The sequence below is a fragment of the Podarcis muralis genome, chromosome 2 (genome assembly GCF_964188315.1).
Source record: "Podarcis muralis chromosome 2, rPodMur119.hap1.1, whole genome shotgun sequence".
NCBI classification, from domain to species: domain Eukaryota; kingdom Metazoa; phylum Chordata; class Lepidosauria; order Squamata; family Lacertidae; genus Podarcis; species Podarcis muralis.
In genome coordinates, this window is record NC_135656.1 from 49,906,839 (window position 1) to 49,917,275 (window position 10,437).

The following is a 10,437-nucleotide window of genomic DNA, read 5'->3' on the forward strand; positions in this document are numbered from 1 at the left end:
TTCATAGGGGAACAGTTAGGGCCAGAGGTGCTAGCTTGTGAGAGCAATGTGGGGGGGGGGCATTGTGACATCCTGGTGTCACATGTATGAGAATCACGTATCTCTCACTAAGCCAGGCAGAAGCTTCCCAGGCTTTGAGATGGAGGTGCCAGGGGAACATTTAGGGGACTAACCTAGTCTCCCTAGTCCAATGATCACATGCCACTGGCTAGCAGCAATAATGAAAATGCATCAGTGTTAAGAACCTACTACTTTATGGTTAACAGTAGCATTTATAGGTATAGTGTTGGCCCCAGAGTATGGACTGCATGCGTATGCAGAATGTGAAAGATTATCCTCATGGGATATGAGTGGCTTTCCTCTACTATATTGTAAATGCTTAGAATTATATATTGCATAAATCCCATTAAAAAACAACAAAACAAACCTGTTTCAGGAGAAAAATACTGCTGAGACTGCAGCTTTAACATCAATACTAACCCTGATTGTAGTTTTTATTTTAAAAAAAACTACAAGCATGTTACAGAACTCATGTAATGGCACATACTGGATTACTCCCCGTAAGCCAACAAAAACAAATCATTTCTCTCTAAAACACGCCAAAGTCATTGAATAAAAGCACACATCATCTGTCAGCTTCCTGAAGTTGCTCACCTTTAACTCTTCCCAAGCAAGTCTTTTTTTCTTTTCTTTTTTACATCCCAAATAGAGCATGGAGCATGCTCAAGTTCACCTCTCCTGCACTGCCAAGTTTCAAGTCTGTCTGTTGAAACCTCAGTTTCTCATTATAATGGAATCATGCAATCCAGGTGACTCACTCTTAACACAGTCATGACAGGGGCCCTATAATTTTCAGTTCCCCTCTGAACTGTTTAGCCAATTAGAATGGGTGGGTACATGTTAAATTGTTATCTCCCCTTAGCTGCAAGGTACCTAGAATGAACCTCTGTCCATGTTGTATGCAAGCCAAACATTCCTGGAAAGACTTTTCACCCTTCCATGCAGAACTTTGCACCTTTAAGCTTTTATGAACTCTCCCAGCCCCTCTTCTTCAGGAGAGCTTCTAAAACAGGTATGGGGGGGGGATTTGTGGCCGTCCAGATGATGCTGGACTAAAACCATCATCAACCCCCCAGCCAGCAGAGCCAATTAGCAGAGAGGATGGGAGCTGTAGTATAACATCTGTGGACCCAAAGGTTCCCAAAAGCAACCATTTTATAACAACTGAACAAAACACAAAGTGCAGAAATTACCATTATTTCACACATGTACATGAACTTTCAGTGCTCAAAGAGATTCTGTCTTTGAGGGGAAAGTTAAATATTTAATTATGTGATTAGTCTTGGTTATACTTGAAATGATCACCGAGCATTTGATTCAAAATCCACCTAGCCTCAAATGCCCACCCTGCTCCCATAACCGAAGAATTTAGGACAATTTAAACTAGTTTTAGCATGAATAAAAATGTACTGGGGGAAAAAAATAAACTAGTTTTAGCAAGCTCTACAGAATATCTTTTTGTTACAGATGTTGTATCATAGATTCCAATTTCTGCAAAGCCAAAAGCAAGAAACAGAAAATAATGGCCCTATCAAGACACAAGCAACTACCAGAAAACCCCATTCCTGCGGTATCATGAAACCACATGCGTCAGAACCCCCTTAAGGTTTTTATGACAAGAACCACCGCGGCAGTAAAAACAGCTTTTGATTCAGGACACTTCAATAAGCATTTACTCTAACATTTAACATTTATCGAATCCATATGAAATCTAACTGGGCTGTTTCATGCTACTGCATGAAGCAAGCCAAGGACTGATCATTATAATGCCCGCTCAATAAACCTTCTCCACAAATGTCAATGCAATTTGCTGTCCAAGAAAAAGGCTGAACATGCAAACATTTCCAGGCATATAGCCCTTGCAGCTTCCGTCTCCTTTTCGCACAACATTAGTGGTTTTATTTTGGGTTTTTTACTTAGAGACATAGGAACAATCCTGGGCTTTGACTTGAAAACATGAGTTTAACGTTGTTGCTTGCTTATAGAACAGGCTTCCTCAACCTCGGCCCTCCAGATGTTTTGAGACTACAATTCCCATCATCCCTGACCACTGGTCCTGCTAGCTAGGGATCATGGGAGTTGTAGGCCAAAAACATCTGGAAGGCTGAGCCATCATGGCTGGTGGCCATAAAAAAAACCCCCTCAAGCATGAATTATTCATCCTGTTGATTTGCAGAAGCGGGTATAAACTCTAGCTCTTTCTGTAGCTGTTGCTACAGCAGAATGATGGGAAACCTGAGGCCCTCCAGATAAGTGGTACCTCTGGTTACGAACTTAATTTGTTCCAGAGGTCCATGCGATTTCTGTTCTCATCCTGAAGCAAAGTTCTTAACCCGAGGTACTACTTCTGGGTTAGTAAGAACAGAAATTGTGTGGCGGTAGCGTAGTGGCAGCAGGAGGCCCCAAATGGTACCTCAGGTTAAGAACAGTTTCAGGTTAAGAAAGGACCTCCAGAACGAATTAAGTTCTTAACCTGAGGTACCACTGTAATCATAATAACTGTCCACACTTTTACAGTCCATAAATCATTTAATAGCCATAGGCCTGGGTAAAGAGGATTTTTTTGCCTGGCATCTAAAGACACATAATAATGGTGCCAGGCATGTCTTTCTGGGGGCAGTATTCAGCAATCGAGGAGCCACCACAGAAGAGGCCCGTTCTTTTGTTGCCACCCTCTTAACCTTGCTGGGAGCGGGGGAAACATACAAAAGCACCTCCGATAAAAAGTGCAGGGTCCAGGTCAGTTTGCACCTCAAGGTTTTAACTAGCAAAGAAGAGATATAAGCTAACTTTTTGATCGATCTCTTGACCCATGCATGGGTGAAATAAGCCCCACACCTGGAATCTGAAATATATCTATTGAGGGCCAGCACTTTAAAAAAACAACAACCCTGGTGCTAGTACCTAGGAGTTTAATTTCCCTACCCCACCCCTCCATGTTTTAAGACTATAAATCTTAAACCCACTGTCCCAGGAGTAAGCCCAACTTGTCTCCTAGTAATGCGATGAATTTTGTTGCATGCTTCAAATATGCACCAGAAACATTGTGGCACACATTAAGATTCTGCGGTGCTGAACTGTTTAATAGGCATCCCCTCCTTACCTCAACACCTAATCACAGTGCAAGCTGAGTGCTGATTACATTTTCCATTATTTTCAATAATTGTTCACCTAATTATATAAAACTGGCTAAGCCTAATTTGTCTTCTTTCAAATTAATTTGCTTTTCAGTGTACATTAGTGGATGCGTCTCCCACTGTTACTCGTGTGTCTGCAACCACTTTTATTCATTTAGGGCTATTTTCTCTTTTAAAATGAAATTATTTGGTATAACAATAAGGCTAATAGAATTGCACAATGTGAACAAATCAGAACCAGCTGCTTTGGGGGGAAAGCAATCTAATCCAGTTTTCCCCTCTTCCTTCCCCAAGGGGTCTTTCCATGGGTGTTGCCAAGGGGGGCAGGGAGGGCAGCTGCCCCCCTAAGTAAATAATAAAAAAGACTTAACAAACTGAGGCTCTGTCCCCACTCCCCTACACACAAACATAAATCCTGGGTCTATCCCAGGTTACAAAGTGTCTTCTAGAATGGACAAAAATAAAGAGGGAAAGCAAGAGTGTGGTTTTGTTTTCTTAAATTTTTATCCCCCTCCTGCTTTTCCTAAAAAAGGGGGAGCATTTTAGCTCCATAGTAAGTATGTGAGGTAGGTTTGGCTACCAGTAGTGACTTGCCCAAGGCTGTTCAATAAAATCATGGTCAAGGTAAGGGATTTCAGCCACAGCTTGCAAATCCATAAATGAGCAAGCAAGCAACCATTATTCATGTAGTAGGTTGGAACTATATTTCAGACCAGTTACCCAAACAGATTCTGAGAAAAGAAAGGATCAGAATATTTGATGAATATTGAAAACAATGAGATTAGAGTGATTGGAGTGGGAAGTAAGAATGTTGTCACAAAACATAGCTACAGCTCATGGCACCATTAGAAGCGGCATAATGTCGCTGAGTTGCAGAACTGCAGGGGAGGGTTTCCTGCAGCAGCAGCAGCAGCAGCAGCAGCAGCAGCAAGAGGGCTGGACTAGATGACCTGGAAGTGTCTTCAAACTCAGATTCTAAAATGGAAACTTCCAAAGTTTGAGATTCAAGTTCCTTAGTATCCAAGCCAAAACCTCATTGAATTTCAGCTCAGCTCCGAAATAACTTTGGCCTATTCCAAGCTGGCCCGCTGCCTTCCCCTTCCTCCAATACTTATGAAGTGGTGCACAAATCCTCAGCCCTTACTAAGGACCTGGAAGCCCTGGTAAACCACAATTCCAAAAAACAAACGAACAAAAAACACCCTATGACTCTTTCCACTGGGTACTTTCTGTGGGTAAAACTTTGGGGTCTACTGAAGGGCAGTGGAGCAGCCTCATACACATGGGTATGTATAGCTCCTGCAACTGCTATTGGAAGGTAAATTGTGGGGATGGATGCTTGCAAGTAGGGGAGGAGGGGGAACACTGTAGGGAAGTTCAGGTGGCATAGTAGAAGTCTTGCAAGGAAGCACTTCCATCCCCCCCCCCAAAAAAAAAAAATCCCACAGAAAAAGCCCTATTTCCACCAACAACAACAACCTGGAAAAAATGTATGAAAAGCTCAGAAATAATAAGTCCATTTGAAATTGAAAGGAAAGGGGAAACTCCTATTCCCAGTAGTATAGTTATTTCATAAAGTTATGAAAACCAGGATTTATATTGTGTATGCACACAAACATTCACACACTGAAAACTCCATAAAGAAATTACAATGTAAACAAGTATTTATTCCAACACCCAGTAAAACATTTTTCGACCAAACGTCATGGCAACAATCTCGCTATAAGACTATCCTGCAAGAGAGAGAGAGAGAGAGAAAGAGAGAGAGAGAGAGAGAGAGAGCGCACAAACAGCATGATTTTCCTTTTGGGAAAGAACACCAAGGGTGTGTGAGAGAGATGATATCTCTACCTGGTATTTTCACCTTGAAAAATGGGTGTATAATATTAGCCAACAGCTGCCTAGTTCCAGCACTAAGATGTTTTACAATTTGTACTCCCATCTTGTCCCTTGGTATTTCACATCTTCCTGCAGAATGCAAAGCTTTTTATATTAGAGACTAACTCCAACAAGCTTTCCCATCAGAGATGCAGCTACAGCCAATTCCATGAAGGAGCTTTGCAGCCTTTCCATCTGCCCCAGGAACCTTACCAAGGAAAATGGCCTCCATGTTTCCCAAGGAGCAAGGCTCACTGTTATCCCAGCCATTGCCAAATGGTGAGCCACACCTTTGCCTTATGGATAACCTGCAGAAATTTCCAGCAGTGAACACAGGAGGTGAAAGACAGCAATAATTATTCAGGTAAACAGAAGGTGAAGCTACTTCTGAACAAACACACACAGTTTAATTGGCGATTCCACATATGAAATACTAAGTACCTGTGCTGCTGTTAGCTATTTTAAATTCTTTTAAATTTTGTGTTTTAAATTTGTAACCTTAGGGTGAAAGGAGGGTAATAAGTAACAGTAACACAGAAGATGGGATACAGCTCTCTCCGGCTCACTCACAAACCAGAGGACGTAGAGAGTTTTAAATAACTTTGTTTCTAAAGCAAGTGGCATCATATGCTCCAAGCAGGTTTCTTTTACCTTTCCATTGGACCTAGTTTGGGTACTAAGGCTTAAAGAGATGAGGAGGGGTTTATCTAATGATGGCTACAGAACAGCAGCTGCAATACCCAGGCATTCGATTTTTTTCAGTGACTCCGAGTTCTATCTCATTGCATTGCAGGAAGGCTATTTAAGATGCCTCCGAAGAAAGATACTATTAAGACTTTCCAGATTCCCCCCCCAGTGCTCCAATAATTCAAACTCTAATGAAAGATCCATTAGCAGAATACACTTTCACTGCTCAGTCTACAGACAGGCAGCATTCACAGAGTGTTCTCCGTTAACTACTCATGTGCCTAGGAAGTGCCACAGGAAGCTGCCTTATTTTAAGTCAGGCCACTGGTCTTTCTAGCTTAGTATTGTCCACACTGAATATAAGCTAATAGCATAGTAAACTAGTGTCATTTTTAAGTTGACTTCCTCTGCGGTTAGTTTTCACTGAAAAAAACATCAAACAAGCAGAGGCATCACTGCCATAACTGCCCCAACCTGAAGAAGTGTAAGTGTCCTCACAAAATTGTGACAACAGATATTCCTTGTTGATCCATTACAAGCCACCATGGTGCTTATCTTTGTACTAGGTTCGTCTCTTTCTGTCTCCCTTGTCTTTTCTCCCACCGATTGGACATCCCACGCTATCACAAAAAGTCAGCCTATTTTTTTATCTGACTCTTTGCATGAGTGTACATTGGTCATTGGTGCACTGACTTGGGAACCATGGGTTTCAAGTTCAAACCTCTCCATTCAGCCACAAGTTCAGAAGATAGCTTCAGTTAAATTACTCTGGGCTTCAGTGAACACAGTCTATAAAATGGAATCAATAATGACGTAACTACAGAGGTTTATTTATTTATCACATTTGCATCCTATTGCTTGGTTATGGTGTGGGGGGAAAACTGTACAACTTTTGAAGTTTTCAAGAAATTCTTCAGGAACAGTGTTTTATATTAATTCAGCAGCTACTTAAAGGAGCAGACAAGTCAGACAAAACAGCAGCTAAAGTCCTATGATCTAACTATGTGCTGATTTGAGTATTAAGCTGCAAGTAGTTTGAGGAAAGGCTGTGGCACCTTGCTCTTAGATATGCAAGTCTGGAAATTCTGAAGAGATCTACTCATCATTAGCAGCAGCCAAAGAAAATTAAATTGTTATACATAAGAAATGTTTAAGCCTTCAAGCATCTACCAATCCACAGAAATATACCAGTTCAAACAGAGCTCAGCAGAAAATTCCTTCCTGGCACATATCCAGAAATGTTCTTCCAATTCCACTTTTCTCTACTGCTGATTGGCAGTTCAGTAGAGAAAAAAGCTGCTTCACTTGTCCAAGCATCATCAAAATGTCACTTAGGTGACAAACCTACACTTACTAATGAGAAAGGACCATTGAATTCAGTGGATCTTATTGCAGAGTAGACATGCACAGGACCATACTGTAATGTTAGCAGAGTCATTGCTATAGGAAAGCATCAATAAAAAGAATTTAAAAAGTGAGTGCAAATAAACACAAAAATTGTTCTTGAAAAATTTAGTAACTGAATGTGTATGTGTGCAGCTGGACACCTACAATAATGGCATGGTGGAAAAACAAGTCATTTGAATGTGATGTGTGCACCTGGCCCTTCACTTATGTGACCATATCAATATTCACAGATAACAGGGTACAAAACTACATGTTTAAAAAATACAAATACTTTTTTTACTGAAAATGATTTGAAATTGCATTTCAATTACATAAATTAATATTTGCATTTGCGATACAATCCTATACTTGTAACATGCAAAGTATGACAGCTATGACTCTCAAATCCTGTGGTGGTAAAGTTGCTCCCTTAATAAATGGAAACCTAAGACTACTTCTTGCCTTGCCTTATTGAATCCAATGTGTTCTATGTTGAATTTTTAAGTTCAGTTCATTTGTGTGTCTTTTCTCGCATTCATGCACTGGCTCCCCTTCCCTATATATTATGTTCACTCACACACACACTTTTCTGTTCTTAACAGCAAGGCAAAACTGACTGCACCGAGTTATTTACTTTGCTGCAGTTTAATCCTAGGTAGCTCCAAGAAACTGCAGCCCTTCTCCATTAACATACACTGCTCTTTCTTCCATCCACTGTTCTGCTAAGTAAAAGAAACGTCTTCCACAATGCTGTGAACCTCAATACCATAAAAAATAATAAAAGCATACAGGACACTTCCCATCCCAACCCCAGCTTTGTTCCTGCACACCTCCTCCCCTCACTTTCTACCTCTTAAAGGATACTTGTGCTTTGTTGCCTACCCTCCATCTGCACCGTGCCCAGTATTCAGTAGTAGTGAAGTAAAGGTTTCTAACTTACATCAGAGGCTATCTATTATCACCTGGGGCAGCCCCTTGCCAATACACAACTTCCTTATAAGTAATTACAGAGCAAAGCAAAGCACTAATCAAACACAGTTCAACGTTTCCTCGGGTTCCTCTTTTTCACGTTCCTCTTTACATAACTAACACACACCGTAGATACTACAACATCACCTAGTTACTTTGTTAGTATGCATTTCCACTGGCAGGAAACTTTTGCTTTTGATAGTCATGCCTTTTATTATTCCTTTCGAAGGAAAAAAACCCCTTTTTAATGTACCGTTACTTCCGAAGATATCTATTACATCACCTGGGGGGGGGTGCCAATACAGAACTTCCCTCTCTGACCAGGTAAGAAATTATGGAGCAAAACAAAGCAATAAGCAAAGTTCAAAGTTCTGCCACGTTCCTTTACCTACCTCTAGCACAATGTATAAACTCTCTAGCATCACCTATTAATTCGGTGGACGCATTTGGACGGGCAGGAAACTTTTGTTTTTGACACCCTCTTTCAGACCGAGGTTATATTTCTTCTGATCCGGATTATTTACGTTGGGCTGCTTCCTAGGTATTGTCATATTTTCCAACAGGAAAGCTGCCTTCTTTTTAAGAGTCCTCTACTCTAGCAAATTTCTTCCAGGCACTATCTGGAGGCAGGCGACCCAGAACCACCCGATAGTGCGTGTACGAACATGCCTTCGAAAGATAAATTCTCCGTAACAACTTCCGGGAAACCTATCCGCAGCGTGCAAGCCAATAGGGGATTGCTTTCAGCCCTGCAAAGCGGTATTAGTAGACGCAAGAGTGCCTCTGAACATATGCAGAATACCTCATCATCCCTAGGCAGCCTGGCAGAACCTGTCCTCATGAGAGGGGTGGAGAGGCAACTCTGGCTTACTTGCCTTTTTAGAAAAGAGGTCCAGAGATAAAATAAACCAGCGATCGGAAATAAAGCAACTGGGGAGACTGGGACGCCTGCAAGCCGGCGCGCGCGCGCAGCCCAGCAAGAGCGAGGTCTCACCATTGCAGGGAGAGCAGCCCGGACGCCCCCACCATGGTCCAGCTGCCCCGCTGCTCACGTGGTCGGCTGCATCTGCTCCGCGGCGGCTCTTCGCGCCGTCGTCTCCTCCGGGTAGAGGCGAGGCGGGCGTCTCGCACGGCGGGGAAGGAGCGCGCCGCCTCGACCATTCGCTCCGTCCCGCGTCTTTCACTCACTATCCGGCGCCGCGGAGGGAAGTCAAAGCCGCTCAGCCGCCGCGGCTGCTGCCTGCTAACACTTTGCGCGCCCCTCCGCCGCTTCAGTGAAGTTGCTGTCCTGGGACGAAGCGACGGGAAAGCCCGCGCCGAGCAGACCTTCAAGCTCCTTCGCGGGCTACTTCCTCTCCTCTCTGAGGCAGCCGGCTTCTCCCGCTTTCCCTCCAGCTGCCTTTCTTAGGTAGGCAGCGCGCTGCCTGCTTTGCGCCGGGCCAGTCAGTGGCAGCCAATCAGAGCGGGCTCCCCGCCGGGCGCCTTCCTCCGCTCCAGAGGGGGAAACGGCGGAGGAAGAATAATAATCCGTGGGGAGCCGCAGAGCAATTCGGCCACGAGGGAAACCAGGCGCTTCCCCGGCTTGCGCTACGGTACCTTGCAGTGTTGCGCGCGCGCGAGCGAGCGCTCTCTCTCTGGAGGGAAGGAAAAGACGCCTGTTGGGAAGCCTCGCTTCTCTTTATATCCCGATGCGGGGGCGGGGGGAGCGAGGCAGCCGCCCCACCTGCGGCGCAAGGAAGGACTCCGCGGAGTTTTCTGCGTTTCCCTTCGCGCTCGTGGAAGCACGCGGGCGACCGCGCAGCCAAGTCTGGTGGAAGCGCCTCTGCCTCCTCCGCACGCCGCGGGTCAAACCGTCCGTGGCAACAGGTGCTGCTGATCTCGCCTCGGGCTTGCCGAGCAACCGCGCGCTTTCCGGTCAACCGCAGACACCTGGCCGCCGAGTGAGTCCCTCCAGAGCCGGGAGTTGCTTCTGTGCCCCAGGCCTGCGCTTTAACTGGCTGCAGAGCCGGAGGACAGGCAGCAGGAGGGGCTGCTTCGCTCAGCAGCGCGGCACTGCGAGCCCAGAGAAAGCCGAACTTTTTCCTGCCCTGCAGGTGTGCCCCCAAAGTAATGGGGAATCTTCAGGACAAGGAAGGACTAGGGAGTAAACCCAACACAAATCCGGAGTGGAGTCCCTAAAGTGGTTGGATGGCACCTTGTATGCTTCCTGGCAACTCCCGTAGCCAAGCCGGTGCCAAGCGTATTGCTCTGCTTTTCTTTGGACCGCATCAGTGAGGCCAAGAGGGAAGTCTTGTCGCCTGGGCAGCCCAGGACCTCCGTA

General features: G+C 44.5%; 1 protein-coding gene across 3 annotated transcripts in view; it reads right to left on the reverse strand.

Moving 5' to 3' along the window:
- HTR4 (5-hydroxytryptamine receptor 4) overlaps positions 1–10,083 on the reverse strand; it is a 162,227-nt gene extending 152,144 nt beyond the window's left edge. For 2 of the 3 annotated variants that reach the window (XM_028717539.2, XM_028717542.2), the window contains exon 1: positions 9,112–10,083. The gene's annotated coding sequence lies outside the window, so the exon portion shown is untranslated. The other variant, XM_028717541.2, reaches the window with a different exon arrangement.
- Positions 10,084–10,437: the final 354 nt, after the last annotated feature.